The sequence below is a fragment of the Danio rerio genome, chromosome 18 (genome assembly GCF_049306965.1).
Source record: "Danio rerio strain Tuebingen ecotype United States chromosome 18, GRCz12tu, whole genome shotgun sequence".
Lineage (NCBI taxonomy): Eukaryota > Metazoa > Chordata > Actinopteri > Cypriniformes > Danionidae > Danio > Danio rerio.
Window position 1 is genome coordinate 50,827,501 of NC_133193.1, and position 18,651 is coordinate 50,846,151.

At 41.0% G+C, this 18,651-nt stretch overlaps 1 protein-coding gene and 1 long non-coding RNA gene across 11 annotated transcripts in view; both read right to left on the bottom strand.

Annotated features, from left to right (window-relative positions):
- Positions 1-18,651, bottom strand: part of kirrel3b (kirre like nephrin family adhesion molecule 3b) — a 367,679-nt gene that overhangs the window by 279,196 nt on the left and 69,832 nt on the right. The window lies entirely within an intron of this gene.
- Positions 9,549-16,193, bottom strand: LOC141378685 (uncharacterized). The gene is made up of 2 exons (XR_012393886.1): positions 12,645-16,193; positions 9,549-12,107 (listed from the first exon to the last, which is right to left on the bottom strand). It is a non-coding gene; the product is annotated as an uncharacterized lncRNA (long non-coding RNA).

The following is an 18,651-nucleotide window of genomic DNA, read 5'->3' on the forward strand; positions in this document are numbered from 1 at the left end:
GTCAGGCTAGTTAGAGAAGTGTTCCGTAATGATAAAGCATTCGCCTCAGCAAATGAAATCTGTTATCACTCCCAAAACATTGTAATTTGTGCATGGCCTTAGTAGAACTATTGTTGGTTTTTATGGATCTTGTGTTGGCGCTTTATTATGCTTGGATTAACTTTGCTCATAAACAGGCCATCGCAGACTATAAAGTAGGCCGGCTTGTCACTTTTAATTGGGCTCATTCTTTTAAAGTTATATTGAGAATTTTAAAGCCGTGGCTTGTATCTCGGGCTGCAGTCATAACAGCACAATTCATTTGGTCATGCAGGAAGATAGGGTTGCGGGTCTGAAAAGAAATAAACCTTCATTATCAGACCAGATGCTACCTCCTTAATAAGGAAGCTGCGTCCAAAACTATTCATTCCACGTGGGGTGACAATGTGCAGCATTTGAGATATGGCACAAACAGCAAAAAATGGAGAGTAGCAAAAAACCAAGAGAGGTAATGACTTTTACAATAGAACCAGGGACTTCATTTCACCTTTTGGACTTTGTGAAACTGCGTGCATACACACAAACTCTGTCTTGTATCTTCCTTGGTACTGCCAGTATAGATCCGTCCGCCACGGCTGTAGCTGCAAGTGGTCAAATAGAGACAATCATTGCACCCAAGGTCAACAGCTACAAGAGTGGTACATCAGCCTTCTGTAATCGACAACAAATTAGCTTCCCAGCCCCAACTTCAACAACTGCTGATATACCGAAAACCCGTTTTCACTGAGTGGAGTACTTCAGGTTGTTGGCTAATTGAGTACATGGACAAAACTGGCCTTTAGCTGAACTCCCTTGCTGAACTTATTAAAATGCTCTTTTCAGTTCGCTTCCTAATCTTGAGCTACATGAGATGACCTGTTACTCTGAGACGTTTACCTCAGTAAAAAAAGAAGAATTTGATCCAATATTTTTACAACTCCCCCAGAGTTCATAGATATATACACTAGATGTCGCCTGGCCTATTGTTGTCTATTGGACGGAATGCATCAGCATCAGCATCAGCATCAGCATCAGCGCTCCTTTAAAATGAATGCGGGACCAAGGTACAGTAGAGGACTGTGGCCATCCAAAGCCAGAGATGTACACATATACACATTTATCTATGATCGGGAGTTTTCCAGGATGTTAGTGTGTAATTTTTTTTTCTAATTACGAAAATTATAATTTTACTTCAATTTTCTACATTGATGGATCAGTGACCGCACGGGCATTCCTGACAAAAAGCTTGTGTTTGTGTGTACAGAAATGTACTATTCACCCTCTCTGTTAAATTTAATATAATCCATGTCATGAAACACAGCTCCTCTCCTGCTTTCACTGCTCATACTGACGGAGGGAGCGATTCGTTTGTGAATGAATCCCCCGAACGACTCTTTCACTAACGTTAGCCGACAATAATATAAGTTTCTGGCAGCGCAACATCTCGTTGTCATATTTCTTTTGCATTGTTTGCTGATTTTATTCAACAAAACTAGCATAAGCCGAGTGTTTAGTGCGAGTTGGAGCTTTTTTGTCGTATGGTGAATGCAGTAAGTGACTGTTATCATCAATAACGTTACCTGATTAGCACAAAAGTTCAGAAGATTCAAAAACAGAATAAAACTTAATATTACCTGTGAAATGTTCTGCCTTTGTGCTTTATTTTCTTTGTTTGCTCATTACTACACCCGTAAACAGCGCTAAAGTCCCGCATATTCACTTAATAACTCTGTCTTGACTAGTGCGGTTGAATGACATTTGTCCTGGGAGCACTGTACCAACGTGGCGACGCTATTGACGCATGCTCAGGGTCCCTATGCGATATCTAGTGTATAAATCTATGAGTTAAACAGTTGAGCCTTACCATTTTTTAAACCATTCAAACAATCCATGCTGGAACGTTTTTAGCTTAGCTTAGCATATATTCTATGCCAAAACAAGCCATATCGGCCTCTTTCATAGCCAAATTAGCAACATTTCATTTCCCATCTGTCTTAGTACATTCAAGCTGAATTCAAGCTGTAGGTACAAATATCATAATAATACGTTGATCATTTATGAACAAGATGCTAATGCAATAACTTAATTTGAAAATATACCCTGCTGAAAAAAAAAAAAAAAAAAAACAGCTGAAAAGACCAGCCTGGTTTTAGAGGGGTGTTAGCCATTTCCAGGCTGGTTTCCAACCATTGCTACCCTGGTCTTAACTGGTCAGGCTGAAAAACTACCAGCTAAAAACAGTGTGACCAGCCTGGTTTAAGTTGGACATAGTTGGTTTTAGCTGCCCTACTGAAAAAAAAAAAAAAAAACAGCTTAAACCAGCCTAGGCTAGTTTGCTGGTTTTAGAAGGGTTTTGGCCACTTCCAGGCTGGTTTCCAGCCATTTCCAGCCTGGAAAATGACCAGCTAAATCCAGCTAAAACCAGCTTGAGCAGCCTAGCCAAGCTGGTAGTCCAGCCAAAACCAGCTATGTCCAGCTTAAACCAGGCTGGTCAAGCTGGTTTTAGCTGGTCATTTTCCAGCCAGACCAGCTAAAACCAGGCTGGAAATGGCCAAAACCCCTCTAAAACCAGGCTGGTCATCAGCTAAAACCAACCAATCAGCCTATGCTGGTTTAAGCTGTTTTTTTCATCAGGGTATGCTAAGCTAAGTTAAAATGTCCACTGCCAGAACCAGAGATTGACTGAATGAATACAAAAAAAGGGGGGAAAAAATCTTTATCTCCAGGATCTAGATGTACAACTATCCTTTTTTTTGTTTAACGTGGACACATCATCAACACAATTTTGCGGATTTATGTAACACTTGCTTTGGTCACACTTTATATTGAGGGTCCGTTTGTTGAATTTAAGTCACATTGCATCTACATGCCAACTAATTCTCATTAGGTTATAAGTAAATTGTTAGGTTGAGGTTAGGGTAAGGGTTAGGGTTAGTGTAAGTTGACATGTACTTGCAAAAATTCTCATAGTCAGTTAAATGTCTGTTGAAGGAGCAATATCAGCAGATATTAAGCAGACAGTCTACTAATACTCAAATGGACATCATAATAAAGTGTAACATTGGCTTTTTATTTCCTAATCCAGAGCTTTTATTACTTTCTCAGCTAGATTCAGTTCACGAATATGAGTAAAAACTCCTATACTCCTGTGCTTTTCACCCCATTCCTGACCCCTCTGTCACAGAAATGTCAGGACTTTGAGTGACAGCCGCAGTGGATCTTCTAACCTGCTTTAATCAACCTGTCACACCACATCAACCTAAAAAACACAGAGAGCCCACCGCAGGTAAACTATCTGCATGCGGCTCTGAAGGTGGACGTGGTCTCCTTGAGAAGAGAAGCAGATTCATCACTGTGATGGAGTGAGAGAGAGCGCAGACTTAAAGAGAGAAAAAAACGAGGGGGAGATGCTAACTATAGTCGCATGGATAAAAACAAGCCCTACTAACCTTTTGAAAGCTACTTTGAAACTGCAGCCTTTAAATTTTATAGTTAAATACAGTCAAGCCGCTCTATTTAGACAACTAGTAAGCCTTATTAAACATATATTCAGTGATTCTTGTAGTAGCTACGGTGTTCTAATACTAGCATTAAAGCATTTAAACACACAAAAATACATATTACACCCTCAAAAATGCATTATGTCCCCTGGAATAGTTTGTTCACCTTGCAAAATGATGAAGAATTCCATTATACAAGTGTTTGTGTGTAAAACCTTGACTCGCTGAGGCCCGTGTTTAAGGAGAGACCAATCAATAGTGTGGTGAAGAAATGTGTCTATAGACGATAGAAACTGAATCTCTGTGCTCGGCTCAGCAAGACTGTTATCAATGCATCGATGAGCTCTTTGGCTTCATCATCCCAAAAGCATAGTGTGCCATCAGCAAAATCAATACCGGACAAATGTTCTATCATGTATACATCAGTTAACTGGCTGCAATATTGAAAATCCTGCTTACTGGAGACCGATAATGAAGAAACAACCAGGCAATCAACCTTCAGAGATTATTTTAATGATGCTTGAGCATTGATTGCACTTTGCCTTATGCATGTATGTGTTAATTAGGACACAGGGGCTGAGAGATAACCAGTTCATAAAACAATAGGGTCAAGCTGTGTCTGATATAGTGTGTCTAGCTATGTGAGAATATAGGTATTTTAAACTAATTAGTAAATAATGTCTTGTTATTCAAAAAACAAAACAAAACTAATGTTTAATTACATAAAGGGTGCTTTAACTCATCATATATATATATATATATATATATATATATATATATATATATATATATATATATATATATATATATCATGACAATGAGCTGCTTGTTTTTTTACTTCTTCATATTCACTTACCGGCCACTTTATTAGGTACACCTGTCCAACTGCTCGTTAACGCAAATTTCTAATCAGCCAATCACATGGCAGCAACTCAATGCATTTAGGCATGTAGACATGGTTAAGACGATCTGCTGGAATTCAAACTGAGCATCAGAATGGGGAAGAAAGGTGATTTAAGTGACTGAACATGGCACGGTTGTTGGTGACTTCTGGTCTGAGTATTTTTACTGGGATTTTCAACCACAACCATCTCTAGGGTTTACAGAGAAAATATCCAGTGAGGGGCAGATCTATGGGTGCAAATGCCTTGTTGATGTCAGAGGTCAATGGAGAATGGCCAGACTGGTTCCAGCTGATAGAAAGACAACAGTAACTCAAATAGGCACTCCTTACAACTGAGGTTTGCAGAAGAGCATCTCTGAATGCACAGCACGTCCAACCTTGAGATGGATGGGCTACAGCAGCAGAAGGCCACACTGGGCGCCACTTCTGTCAGCTAAGAACAGGAAACTAAGGCTACAATTCACACAGGATCAACAAAATTGGACAATAGAAGACTGGAAAAATGTTGCCTGGTCGGATGAGTCTCCATTTCTGCTTCGACATTCGGATGTCGGCTGCACATCACTGATGTGAATCTCCCGTTCCATCCTGCCTTGTATCAACAGTTCAGGCTGCTGGTGTTGGGGTAATGGTGTGAGGGATATTTTCCTGGCCCACTTTGGGCCCATTAGTACCAATTGAGCATCGTGTCAACGTCACAGCCTGCCTGAGTATTGTTGCTGACCATGTCCATCCCTTAATGAGCACAGTGTACCCATCTAATGATGGCTACTTCCAGCAGCATAAAAGTGTGATTCATAAAGCGTGAATCATCTCAGACTGGTTTCTTGAACATGACAATGAGTTCACTGTACTCAAATGGCCTCCACAGTCACCAGATCTCAACCCAATAGAGCACCTTTGTGATGTGGTGGAACGGGAGATTCACATCAGTGATGTGCAGCCGACAAATCTGCTGCAGCTGCCTGATGCGATCATGTCAACATGGAGCAAAATCTCTGAGGGATATTTCCAGCACCTTGTTGAATGTATTCCACGAAGGATTAAGGCAGTTCTGAAGGCAAAAGGTACTAGTAAGTACCTACAAGTAAGGTGTACCTAATAAAGTGGCCAGTGAGTGTATTTCAATATTAAAGAAGGCTTTGAAACATTTTGTATAAGCCATTTTTCTTCTGTACTCCATAGTCAAATTGTTCAGCTATTTTTAAACTGTGTGTGTTTTAACATGTCTGAAGCCTTGGCAGATCAGCATGAAGGACTGAAAGCATCCCTTTTGTAAAACCCGTAAATGTGAGGGTGCAAAGTGCTAGATGTTCCAGTCATTGTCTGTACCTGCTATACAGCGTGTGGCAAAAGTAAAAAGAAAAAAGTAGCCAAATGGAAAATGGATGAGAGATGTCTAGTTTTATCATGTGTGTGCGCACTTGTCTGCCTGCGTAAAGCCGAGGATTCGTAATGTAGACGGCTGCTCTTTCGATTCCTGCCCCGTGATCCAGAAAAATAAGAATAGAAACTGAAGATGGCTTGGCTTTTACAGAGCCCTCTGCCAAAACATGCATCTGAATGAGTCATTCTTTAACAACACACACACACAGGCATGCGCCTCCCTCATGAAAGTGATTTGCAGCAATTAGGGTGAAATCTGTCCCTCAGTGCATTAGAATGGCTCAGGGTTGAAAGACAGTGTCTCACTTAAAAAGCTTTGGGCTCAGAAGGGAGTGCGTTGTCTTTCATCTGAGGTCACTTTTTCATCATCCCATGGACAATAACAAGGAAAGAAGGATGCTAAATCTTTTCCTCATCTGCCACTCGCTGCCTTCCACCACTTAAGCTCATCAAGAAAGACTTGACATTAAGTAAAAAATCATTTTTGCCCTGCATACTTCCCCCTCTGTGCCTTTTATTGAACATGAAATAGCCTTTTCTTATATTGACGCAATGAGTTAGGCTTTTATTGTGTGCTTGCTTAAAGTCTAGAAACGATGAGACGGGAGATTACAGACTCTAAAAGGACTTACAAAATCATTTCAGACAATAGAAAACAACAATGGAGATTCTACCAGATGGCTTCAAGCCAATCTGTGAGACGCAATGAATACCTGTCCATTTGCATTGTGGTATGAAAACAAGTAAAATCTGCTGTCTTTGGTTATGATGAGGGCCCATGCTTTCTCAAAATGTTTTGGAATGTCTCTTAGATGTTAACACATTAGAAATAATGCATTTTTGAAACATTGATGTTTAATGTTCTTAGAGCATTAATGCGGATGGAATGTTCTACTACTATACCCTAATAAATAACATTATGAGAACAGTAATATAATATCAAACTAATATGTTATGAAACCGTTTGTGTAACATTAGTATAATCAAAAAACAATGTTAATACATTGTTTAAAAATCTGGAGGTTTTGAAAGTTCTTGAAATATCATCATATAACCTAATGGGAATGTAATATAACCTAATGGGGGCCATAACCCCCCCCCCCCACCACCACCTGTGTGAGCAGTCAGGAAAAAGTTAGGAAAGTGGGTCTAGCTTTGTTTAGGTGGGAGTGTTGAGTGGTGAAAGAGGGAAGGGTTTGCATGTAAAGGGGAGTTCGCTGATTTTCACACTAGCAACACAAACACAGATGCAGGGGAGACAGACAATGATTCTGAGAGCAGCATTTACAGCAGATCTGAGGGCTGTGTGGAAGTTGAGGATTTTCAGTCCATAATATTGTGATGATATTGCTGTAAACTTAGTAACTAAATTATTTTGACTGAAGTATGTTCTTAAAAATTGAAAGAGTACAGCTAAACTAACTTTGCCATCTTGAAAAAAACATAAACAATAAACATTGATTGCACACTTATCAAATTCGTAGGTATCGGACAATCAACACGAACTGGAACGCACCTTTTTTTTAAAAGAAGATGAGTAGCAAATCGTAATTTCACCATTTTTAGATTGTAAAAGCTCTTGTGTAAAAAATGTTCCTTACAAACGTATTTTTGTCGCATGTTAGCAGACCACTGTAATCCAACAGCTTGGATCCACAAGCGAGCTGTGCTCTCATCGCGGGGAAATGTAAACAAAACCTTTGTTGCGGCACATTTATAAATGCAACACTGATGACCCATATCTCCGAACAATTTTTCTTACGGTCGACAACAAAACATGGCATCTCTCTGAACACTAACAGTTAAAAAGAGTCCTTGAAGCTATATCATGCATATTAACAAAGTTGCAATTCGTTCACAATAAAGCACACTGATTGGTTCGAACCAAGTCCTTCTAAGAAATTAATGAACAGATGTGTTGAAAACTCAATGAGGTCTCTTTGTACTGGCTGGTACCAACAGCTAATCTCCACACAGGAATTTACACAGTGATCTCATCGCCGTGACGTTGTTTCAAAATTTCTTGTTATTCCAAATTTACTTTAAACAACGCAAAAACAGCCAAGTGTCCTAATTGTATTTTTAGTAGCGTGGAACTATCAACACCTCAAAAAATAGTGTTTTGGTTTTTCATGACTCTTTGAATAGCATTAGTATAACCAAAAAATAAAGTTAATACTTTGGAATGTTCTCATACTATTGTTATATAACCTAATGGCAATGTTAAAGGAACATGTTTAGAACTTAAAATTGTTAGCTGATGACTTGCTGTAGAGATCTGCGCGGGAATAAATTTTGAATCCCGCTCCCGCCCGCACCCGCCAGGTTTTAGCCCGAACCTGACTGCTCCCACTTATATTAAGAATTTATTGTCCCGCTGCCCGACCCGCCCCGTTTACTGGCCGCCGCGCCCGATCCCGCTAAAGAGCAGGGGAGAACAAAACCGAAAATCCCCCAGCTATACAGTCCAGACAGCCAAGCTGTCTGTATAAACACACACACACACAGCACCAAGCACACACACACAGACAAATCTCTCTCCTACGCGCGCGCGCGCACTAAAACACACACAAGCACCAAGCAGACACACAGGCGTTTGCTGTTATATCAACTCAAAGACTTGTAATATCATGTATCAAGTACCAATGTAATACCAAAAGGTTTTATATAAAGGTATATAAATACTGAGTCGCGCCAGCTCCGGGCCGCAGCGCACATTACTCTCAGGCCGATTCCGGTGCGGATGCGCCAGCGTCGGCTCACTACGGCCGCTGCATCTGTCCCGATTGATTCGGGCCGGAATCGGGCAGTGAGTCCACAAGCATCCGGAGTCCGGCAGCCGGAGCCGGGCTGAGTGGTAAGTCTCCGGCAGGCGAGAATCTAGCCGGAACTGGCCCGAGGCCACTAACATACACACACACAAGCACCAAGCACACAAACAGGCAAAGCTCTCTCTCTCTCTCTCTCTCTCTCTCTCTCTCTCTCTCTCTCTCTCTCTCATTCGCATAGCAATATCCGCGATATTGCTAGACAGCCCGCTCCCGTCCCAAATTAAACCCGTTACCGACCGCTCCCGCGATTTATTCGGAAATTTGCAGACCTCTAACTTGCTGTAAAAGTCTTCAATGCTTTCATTCTGCAAAATATTTGTCTTTTGTGGTCAACAGAACAATGGCAGAATGTTCAATTTTAAACGAATCACTCCTTTAAATCTGAAGGACGCACTCTCCTTCCCACATTTCCCAAGAATTATAACCGCCCTCCTTTGCTTCGGTCGAGGATACCCAAGTGTGAGCTAATCATTAAAGTGGAAACATTTGCAGGACCTCTGACTTGCAAGCGTTCACCTTTTGCTCTGATAATCTAGCTGGGCGCTAATTGATTACCTGCTGCGGCTAAAAGGCCTGGAAAGGTCAGAATTCGGTACCTCCGAAAGGACACGCGGGGTGGACGCCTCAGAAAGGTCATCGGCCTACCTGTGAGAAAATGGGAGATGAAGAGTGGGCAGAGCTGGAGCCCAGGGGAGGCCTGGCGTGGGTAATTTTTGGGGCAGACGGACAAAGGAGTGGGCTATATATAAGCACACAGGCACAGTACTGGCAGACAGTGTGGGTCTGTCTCTGTGCCAGCTCAGTAATCCAGGTCACAGTCCAGCAGGAGAGGTGCTCAAGAACACAGCCAGGTTTGGCTCAGGGAAACCTCGTATCCTTTTGCCAAAGGTTTTTTTTTTTTTTTCTTCAGGGGTCTTTTGGCATATAGATTAGGGACGCTGTTCTTGTAAACAACATTCCTTGAAAAAAAAGCAGACCATAAACTAATAAAAGATTATAGAAGCGAGCGTTCCAAGTTTTTAATTGTCCTCAGGGGCTTTATCTTCACACACAAATGCTCGCATGAACTCTTTGAATCAGATTCAAAATGGCGATTATCTCCCGACACCGCTGCTCCTCATAGAGGTGCTTGTACTCCCGGGACCCGCGAGATTCAAAGGCTATGAATCAATTACTTGCTATTAAACACAGAAAATGCATTTCTAAGGGATTCGGGCTCTTTTGGGGACAGTTCCTGCTGATTAATTACCTCTGGCTTGGTTTTAGCTTGTGCCAGCATGCATCCTATCTGTCTCGCTCTCCCGCTCTTTTTAAGCTCCATCTCTCTCTCTCTCTCTAATTAAATCAGCTTGAGCTTCATTTTGTCAATTACCAGTCCCTCCAAACACCATCATCATCTCCCACAGCACTCATCAACAAACAGCGGACAGTCTCCTTTTTCCTTCCATCCCTCCCTCTGCTTTTACTACCATAAGAATGAAGCAGTGGAGAAAGCACACACAAGGGAAACATCAGCGTTTGCTTTTTGGCTGACACTCACACACAGAGGTCTTGTTTTTTAAATTCTGAAAAGTAAAAAGCAGGGGTGTTAGCTTGGCCTTGCGTTTTGAGCCTTTAAAGAGCCGACGTCATTTCGGTAGACCTGCGAAAGGAACAAGACTACCGTGTGCGCCTGAAGGCCAAGGGAAGATTAAATAATTGAGCACTCGTTGTGAAAGAAAGGTGCTAAAAGTGACTTGAGTGTCTTCTTCCGCGAGCCTCATCTATTAGAAGTGACAGCGCTTTTTGTGAGAGAGAAAACATAGGCTACAAATTTAGAGAGCAGTGTTGACTCTCTTTAATTTACACATGACGGACACCTTGAACGACTGAATGGTTGCCTTTGTAGAGAGTAGCTCACCGTGAGCGATCCCTCAGGACAGCGTACCGCCTGTCAGGCTGATGAAGGGGCTGGAGGTAAAGAATGGAATATACCCCAGGAAAGGTGGATGGATGAAGGAAGATATTTCGAGGGACCGTGGGGATACGAGCAAAAAGGAGGAGAGCTGACTCTCAGCAGAAATGACAAACACAAGGAAACACAAACAGTCCTGGTCACTCACTTCTCCTCTGAGGTTTAATATTGTACTGCATTGTACTCTTTTTTTTTTAACTGCAAGCTGACTTCTGCTTTGCTTGCAACTTTTCTTTCTCTCTCTTTGTTAGTCTCATTCTCTGGGCAGAGCCGTAAGATACAGGTAGTCCTGCTGACACCAGGATATTCGCCACATCATTGATGCTAATGGACGGCGATATGGAGCTGTTGTCTCGTGTCTGCTCTTGCATAAAGACCCAAGAGCCACTAACCCAAGATGCTGAGCAGAGTTTTTATGTGGCCATTTGAGTCAGTCACCTTTCTGATGGATGCTACGGTAGGTCATTCCTCGCTAAACTCATCCAGAAAGAACAAACCCATAAAGGAAGGACACTGGAGAACGAGGAAGCATTAAAAGGATAGTTTAACCAAAAATAAAAACGGCCTCCATCATTTCTCACCTTCAAGCTGACTTCTGGTCAGTTTGACTTTGTATCATCTGTCGAATGCTTAATGATGGTGTTTTGAGAATGAAAATCTCTAAAAGCGCAGTGGCTTCTGTCAATATGGAATAAACTGGATTATGAAATGTTCCCTAAAGTCAAACATGTTTTGAACAATTACTTTCATTTTTTTTTTTGGTAAGCTAACTCTTTGAAAGTGCTTACACACTAGCACTTTTGTTCAACACCCGAGTTTGTTTGACGACAAAGTATGGTACCTTTAGCTAGTGTGAATGTGTCTTCTGAAGTCGGGTGTGCAGTTGTGAACCATACCCTAGTCTGCCTGAAAGAAGTGGTCGAGGCAGGGGTGGCCAACCCTGTTCCTGGAGATCTACCTTCCTGCAGATTTCAGTTGCGACTCATATCACACACATCTGAACCAATTAATTAGGACCTGAACACCATGTGATAATTACAGTCAGGTGTGTTTGATATGGGTTGCAACTGAAATCTGCAGGAAGGTGGCTCTCCAGGAACAGAGTTGGCCACCACTGGTCTGGGGTATGGTTCGTGCGAACTCTTGGATGGTTCACTTCTGATATGAATGCAATTGTACCAAATAATGCAAGTGAACCACCAAATACACAACAGACTTTAGTGTTTATAACGTTCATTTGTGTGTGTATACCTGTGTATCACCTACCTTGGTGATAAGCAGAACTGACCTAGTGGAAACAAGGTTAATGTTTGCTTGTCTACACCAAAAACGACTTCTGCAGACATCACATTTAAGGATTCGGATTTCTACCTTCCAATCCATCTCAGCATGGATCATTGTTTATCCTTTTCTCATCATCCGGTTTCTCATTATTTTAATTAAAGATGACTAATAACTAATGTATAAGTTAAAACACTGCTTTATGTAGGAATGCTCAGTGTCCTTGCTCCTCTCTTTGTTTGTCTATTTTAACTTTGTTTCCAGGAGACACATAAACCAGATGATAGTCATGAAGACCTCCCCTCTCTCTCAATTAAATTAAATTAAATTCAATTCAATTCAATTCAATTCAATTCAATTCAATTCAATTCAATTAAATTCAATTCAATTCAATTCAATTCAATAATTGCTTTATTGGCATGAGAAATTTTACAAATGTATTGCCAAAGCAGTTATAAAGTTTACATAAAAAGTAACATTATATATATATATATATATATATATATATATATATATATATATATATATATATATATATATATATATATATCATAAAATTAATAACAGTACACACAATAAATAGTAGTAAAACATCACATTACATCATATTATTCAATATATCACATTCATATTCAATATATTATATTATTATTCAACATATCATATTATTCATACAAATCAATACAAAAATAGATTAGAATAAACTACATTTAACAATCAACATTTTAGGATAAAACAGTAATAAAAACAATACTAATCAGTATATTTACAATCTCTCTCTTTTTCTCTCTCTGTCTCTCTTTTGAGTGGAATTACTGATGCTGAGGAGAGGGAACAACTGTTTCTATTGTCATGATATTGTCTACAGTAACAGCTGTTTTTGTTATTTCTTTCTAAAGTTATTCCTTCTTATGCTGGATAGACTTTGTGTTTGGTGAATATATTGTAGCCAAATCAGCTTGGAACCAGTTTGATAACTGAACATACAAGAAACAACCTTGAGTTTCCACAACAGATTGTCTCTTGCGTTTATGTATGCCTCCATGGGTCAGCTTTTTACAGTTCGGAGATCAGCTCTTATTAGTTTAGGGTCAGCTTGACCCCCAAGAACCATACCGCCATTCATATCTGGAGTTAGATACAATCCTTCATTGACGCACACATTTAGAATTGTCTATTTTTGCTGTAACCACTGAGAACTGTTTACCTGGATCACACCTTTTCTGGACTTGTGTGAAGAGTATGATTGCTGCATTGTTGTACTGTAAGGCAGAGCGGCCTAGGAACTCATTGTGAGTGTTGAAGTTGGCTTCTGCTGATGAAACTGCAAACCATCTTCAGTAAGCTTTATTTATTCATTTGAATCTCTGACTCCGGCTATTCTTCATCTGACAGACTGGCCATTCTTTGGGTTAAAACTGTAAATAATCCCTTCAGCGTGATGTTCTGCACATTTTTATTGTTTTTTTTATTTATTTATTTATTCATTTTCTTGTCGGCTTAGTCCCTTTCCTAATCCGGGGTCGCCACAGTGGAACGAACCGCCAAATTATCCAGCAAGTTTTTACGCAGCGGATGCCATTTCAGCCGCAACCCATCTCTGGGAAACATCCACACACACACTCACACACTACGGACAATTTAGCCTACCCAATTCACCTGTACTGCATGTCTTTGGACTGTGGGGGAAACCGGAGCACCCGGAGGAAACCCACACGAAGGCAAGGAGAACATGCAAACTCCACACAGAAACGCCAACTGAGCCGAGGTTCGAACCAGCGACCTTCTTGCTGTGAGGCGACTGCACTACCTACTGCACCACTGCCTCGACCCATTCATTTATTTATTTATTTATTTATTCACCTTATTTTTTGCAGAAGCAGATAGATGCAATTGGCTCTCTGTGTTTTGGTTTTAGAATCTTGGTAACAAGATTTAGTAAAAGCGGAATGACCGTGATATGCGGACGTCCCCATTTTGTTGCTTTGCTTTCAAGGCTGTCATCTAGCAACAGCTGAACACAAAACATCAGCTTGATAATGCAAGCGAACCGGGGTTGAGAAGAAAAAAAAGACAACACAAACCAGCTGAGAAGGTGGCAAGGGGGGACAATCGAACTTGGAAATGAACCAAGCATGAAAGCACCCTAAGATGTATTTGCTTTCCTCGTCTTATGAAACTCCAACTCGCGAGTGGTTCTTTTTTTCATTTGCCTTATTTTGTGTGCGCTTCATTCAGCGTGTTCATTCATCAAGACGCGTCTCAGCTCAACAGCTGACATCGAGAATGCTTCCGCTCTGAAAAGATGCAACACGGATGATTCTCATAGTCTCCAAACTTCATTAACTTATTCAGCCCATTATCACCAATGGTAAATGATATCAGTGCCAGGAATAGAAATTGAATTTTAGCTGTACGGGCTTCAGTGATTCCTTTAAACTCCATTCTGCGCGCATTGAGATTACCTTTATGAAGCCTCTGAGAATCCATTTACCCATGGTCCCAGCGCATTGGTTCATTCTCACTATCTCGGTGGTATTTCCTGGTTTTGAATACACTTTTATTTCCTTCTCCTCTGCGCATCGCTACGTTTTATATCTACGGCTCTGTGCGCTTTCAAAACCACTCTTTCTCTTTGAAAAGCAAAACAGTGGGCCGGGTTTACGGTCTCCACTGAGATAGAACCACGCTAACCCGCATTCAGCAAGGCAGGCTGCTCACGTTATTAAAGTTATCAGTCATACTAAGGCAGCGTTACAGCCCTTTAAATAATGTACAGATTGATCCCCCAGAGTTATAATCAGCCACCTTTTCTTTCAAATGGCATCAGACTTTGGATGAGAAGAGGGAGGGATTGTGTTAGGGTAAACACATGAATCCATATGGAAGGAAAAAGTGGCGTGCAAAAACAGTTCACACACATACACGCGTAGAAATGCACCCCAAACACAGACACACTCGCATATTCGTAGCGCTTTGAGACAGCAGAATGATGGTGTGTAATTATTTTTTCAATGGTGGACCATGTGTTTATCGGAATGTTAATGTTCGCATAATAACAGGCTCCGCCACGCGGCTGAGAATGTCAAGCCTGTCCAGCTGTCAATCACCGCTCAAAATAGCAGGGCAAATAAGCATGCGCTGCTGTCACGGCAACTGACAGACAGAATCCGCAGCAGCCTTTAAGCTGACAAATATCAGGGCCGTGCACGGGAGGAATTATTCTATCAAGGAAAAAACAGAAAGACGGTGGCCATTTCGTTCCTAGCAAGCAAGAGAAAGAAAGAGACCGTAGGGGCTTCCGAAACAACTTGCAAGTTAGACTAGATGGTGAAAGACTGCGAGAGAGGGTGAGAGAAAAGCGAGTGTGACAGCGTGATATAAAACAGAGCGAGACCGTAAGATAGCTCACAATGAAGTTTTACATAATACACTTCTGATTGGTCTTCCCTTTGCCATAAATAACAAGTGAAAGTTGCCTGGGAGGAAACGGTCTGCTTCATTTCTGGCGTGTCATCCGAATGTTCTCCGAGTTTCTCACTGGAAGTGGCGTGGAGTCGGGAGAGCGGTCAGGCAGATTGCTAGTCACGGTGTGGGAAGAGGGAGAGTGAGTTATATTTGTGTGGAGCTGGTTTTCTGCTCTGTTTGCATGCAACTTGATGGAGATTGTTTTCTAAATGTGGGCTTAAACCAGCCTGCGGTGGTTTGCTTGTCATAGCTAGTCAGCAAACTGGTCTCTCAACCTGACTTGTTGACAAACTAAGCCCAACCACTTCCCCACAGTGTAAAATTGTCAAACTTTTTTTTTTTTTACAGCTATATTTTGTTAAAAATGTTCCCAATTTATAGTATTAACATGCATATTTTTTTCATATCTAATTAGTTTACAATGATACATACACTACCTGACAAATGTCTTGTCGCCTGTCCAAGTTTTACGAACAGCAAACAAAAACTTGACTTCTAGTTGATCATTTGGTATCAGAATATGAAAGACAAAGGCCTCTAGATTACGCTTATTTTACCAAAGTAAAATATGAACATGTCTTGATTTTTAATGATTTAATTTGGACAATAAGGTCTGAATTTGCTTCGGCAAAAGTCATGTCACTTGTCACAGAAATAATGTCCAGTTTAGAATATAAAGTCATGCTGTAGTGGAGACAGAATGAATATTGTGTCTGACTCCATCATGAGCTTGGAGGACTGCATCCATACATCTCTGACATGACTCAAATCACTGATTAATAAAGTCATCTGGAATGGCGAAGAAAGTGTTCTTGCAGGACTCCTAGAGTTCATCAAGATTCTTTGGATTCATCTTCAATGCCTCCTCCTTCATCTTACCTCAGACATGCTCAATAATGTTTATGTTTGGTAACTAGGCTGGCCAATACTAGAGCACCTTGACCTTTTTTGCTTTCAGGAACTTTGATGTGGAGGCTGAAGTGTGAGAGGGAGCGCCATCCTGCTGAAGAATTTGTATTCTTCAGTTCAACTTTTGGAACTGAAAAATTACAAATTCCATTAATTTGCAGTAAATGCATCACGCATTCTGCATCATTTGCACCAAACTGCAAAAATGTGCCTCTATTTGCACATTTGTGTGAACTTTTTATGAAATCTACACTGTGAAATATGTTGTGAATTTCTCCCTCTGGCTCACAGCACCAAAACTGTTGTGAAATTCTAAGACGAGACAAAAACCAGGGAGAGATTTCAGGTATCTTCAAAGCAGAATGCTTTAATAAGAACTCAGCGTCACTGTGGCGTCATCGAAAGAACCCTGAACTGGTACAGCAGACACTCAGTTTAGATACATTTTTACAGATACATGTAGGTGGGGACAGTCTAAAACAAAGCATGCAAATAAAGTGTTGTTGTCAGCAGGGTAAATTGCCTTTCCAGCCCAATCTCATCAGCACATAAGTACCCATCGTGATACATTTTAGCATGAAAACAGTGTGCAAATGATGTTCTGAAGACAGAACCAAATCAACCAGTTGACCGGCTTCACCATTTGTTAGACAATATAAACACTGCTGTGATGTGAAACTGACAATTTGAATTACTTTGGAGACAGCCAGGGCTCAGGAAACCAAGATATTTTAAAGTCTGTCACACCCTAAAAACCAAAGAATATGAATTTTCAGCTATATATAGATTTTTGCTAATTTGGACCTAGACTATATACATTTATATTCCCACAAATACTAAAATAGGCATTCGGTGTGATCCCAGCATAACATGTTTTGTTTTCCAATGAGACTGGGCCGGTATATTTGCTTGGATTCTCACTTGCTCGTAAACCAAACAACATGGGCTTATGAATTCAATAGTTCTCAAGTGTCACACTGAGCGTTCCCGCGGAAGTGATACAGAGTGTGACAAATAAGAAGAATCTCAACAGAATCCAAACACAAGTGGTAAATGTTTACACATCTCAGCTGACCACTTGTGATTGTATACGAATCAGTAAGATCTTCTGAGATCATCATATAATACTGTACACTCTCAGAAAAAAAAGGTACATGAGCTGTCACTGGGGCAGTACCTTTTTAAAAGGTACATATTTATACCTGAATGGTACCTTAGAGGTACTTTTTAGTTACATTTGGACACTGATATGGAGCTTTGAGGTATCACTTTAGACTCCTTGGGTACAATTATATATCTTTTGAAAAGGTACTGCCCCAGTGACAGTTCCTGTATCTTCATTTCTGAGGCCCCGTTTACACTGGTGCGTTTTAATTTTAATTAACATTTTAGATCAAAAACGACCCGCTTCCACTCTAGCGTTTCACCCAGCGTTTCTGAACATATCTTCGTCCACACTACGCCATCGAAAACGTATATCACTTGACCATTCGCGCACTCTGGTAATGCGCATTCTAGTATAAACAGGAAGCATGTATCTCTCTAGGCATTTGGTTATTGTTAGTCAACAATCGCCGGTTAAACAATGAACACGTTGGCAAAGAAAGCAAGAGAGGTATTTTTGTGGACAGACGACGAGGTCAAGTTGTTACTAAACGTAAGAAATGAATAACTGCACAATGGCGCCTAAAACAGAAAATAGTGCAAACAACACTCCCATTTCTGTGCCCACGTTGTTGTTTACAGTGACGGCTGGTCTGCTGTCTTCCGGTGGCGTTAAAGCCATGTGTTATAGTCATGTGATAGGGGCTTGACGAATAAGAGAAGGATACGCAATGACACAAAAGACCCAATCAGGTAGCGAATCTCAGCAGCCCCGCCTCCGTTTTCAGATGTCTCCGTTTTCCCTCATCCACACTGAGATGGAGCAGCAGCGTTTCAGAATGAGAACAGCCTCTCCAGCGTTTCCAAAACGATCCGTTTTCGGCGCTCGAAAACTCCGGCGTAGTGTGGACGGATGGCGTAACCGTAGCAAAACGTATGCGTTTTCAAACTAAAACGCATTAGTGTAAACAGGGCCTTAGAGTGTAGTTAAATCTTTATTATTTGACATGGTCAAAAGTGGAAGCATATGAACAGGGAGGGGGTGTAAAGGTCTAATTCTGCTTGCCAGCACATCGCAGTATGTGTTCTTCCCTAAACCTCACACCCCATCAGGGCACCCCCACCCCACACACGGTCTGTCGCCTCTTGTCTGTAATCAGATGTAGCCCCATCAGGTGTTATCTGCTTTTCTTTAATAAAGGACATAAGCTGATTATCAACACCCCAAATGCTGGCTTTGCTTTGCTGAGCAGCTTTTTACCTTATTTAATCTTTTCCAAAATCCATATTTTACCC